This window comes from Ostrinia nubilalis, chromosome Z, assembly GCF_963855985.1.
Source record: "Ostrinia nubilalis chromosome Z, ilOstNubi1.1, whole genome shotgun sequence".
NCBI lineage: Eukaryota > Metazoa > Arthropoda > Insecta > Lepidoptera > Crambidae > Ostrinia > Ostrinia nubilalis.
In genome coordinates, this window is record NC_087119.1 from 12,316,220 (window position 1) to 12,317,890 (window position 1,671).

General features: G+C 32.3%; 1 long non-coding RNA gene across 1 annotated transcript in view; it reads right to left on the reverse strand.

Moving 5' to 3' along the window:
- Window positions 1–1,671, reverse strand: part of LOC135086772 (uncharacterized) — a 371,747-nt gene that overhangs the window by 190,576 nt on the left and 179,500 nt on the right. The window lies entirely within an intron of this gene.

A 1,671-nucleotide genomic window follows, 5' to 3' on the forward strand; every position in this document is an offset into this window, starting at 1 on the left:
AGTGAAAAATGCAATTTGCACAACGCACACACAAACAAAAATGTTTTTTTTAGACAGCGCGGCTTGGGCTATCTACAAATAACCTACATTGTGCCGCGGGTGAGGTCACCTTGTCAGTCGTCCGTCGTCGTAGTCTTAAAGGTTTTTTTTCCATTACCTTATTTTAGAAGTTAGGGGGGCACAGATTTTACCTCTTTTGGAAGCGTCTCTTGCGCAAACTATTCAGTTAAGAAATAAATTCTTGAAGACCTATAAATAGAAAAAAAAAAATGTATTTCAGTTCTTAATATGGGATGGGGCTAGGGATGTTATAGATATGTAGTTTCGGTTACGGATACGGTTACGGATATAGGAATAATATTATACCGGTTTCTATGGTTACGGATATTTTTTATTTAGGATATCCGAAATTTTCGGTTTCGGATATCTAAGCTTCAGAATGCAATTTGCAATAGTTGTCCAACACGGTTCATTCATGGCCGCACACTAAAGTTAACATTGAATAAAAAGTAATAAAAAAATAAAAATTTATACTAGATGACATTATAAAGGTAAATCAGGCTGTTAAAAATCAATTTAAACTGCCTACATCCGAAACTTTTGAATCGGTTACGGTTACGGTTTCGGATAATTTTTTATTTCGGATATCCGATAGTTTCGGTTACGGTTACGGATATCCATTTCCATTCACATCCCTGATGGGGACCCCCAAAATTCATTGTTTTTTTCTATTTTTGTGTAAAAATCTTAGTGCGGTTTACAAAATACACATAAATACATCTAAACTCAGATTTTTAATTCGACGGAATTTTGACATTTCAGAAGTGTTACCAACATTGAAACATTCCCACTAAGAATGGAGAGCATTTTTACAAATTAAAAAATAATCCTTTCTTGAATTTAAGGTTTCACTTGAAAAACTAAGGCTTAAAAATGTACTAATCATTTCAAAATGGTTATTTGAATTTTTATTATCATATTTTTGAAGTTACAAAAAAAATTGGGAAATTATTTTTCTATTACTGGACACCCTGGCCAATAATTCATGGGTTACAAACCTTTTTTATGAAAATCATTTTGTGAATAAAATCTTAGCTTCATAAAATAACCAATTTAACAAGATGCCACTTTTATAATCCAAGTTGATTATGATGACGATAATGATGATTGATGATCAATACATATTTTCGTTTATGATAATATGTTGTTTTACTGTGTTAAAAACACGTTTTTTTCTATTTAATCTCTAAAATGTACATAATAATTAGTGTACATTGAATTCACAAAACAAACAATAGTTCATTCTTGTAAGTTGTACTTGATGAAATTTCATTTCATATTATTTATTAATAATTCAAAGCAAAAAAGGCTTATTACATCTGAATTCTCAAAAAATGACAGCTGTCAGAATTCCGTCGAATTAAAAATCGGACTTTACTTAACTTACCAAGTTTCAACAGTAAGCTTTTATAGTTTCGGAAAAAAGTGGCTGTGACATACGGACGGACGGACAGACAGACAGACAGACATGACGAATCTTTAAGGGTTCCGTTTTTTGGCATTTGGCTACGGAACCCTAAAAAAGTACACCAAAGATTTGGCTATATGGACGAGGCCCGAAGCCGTAAAATTTGAACTGAGAAATGAGAATGAGTGAGTGAGTGAGTGAAT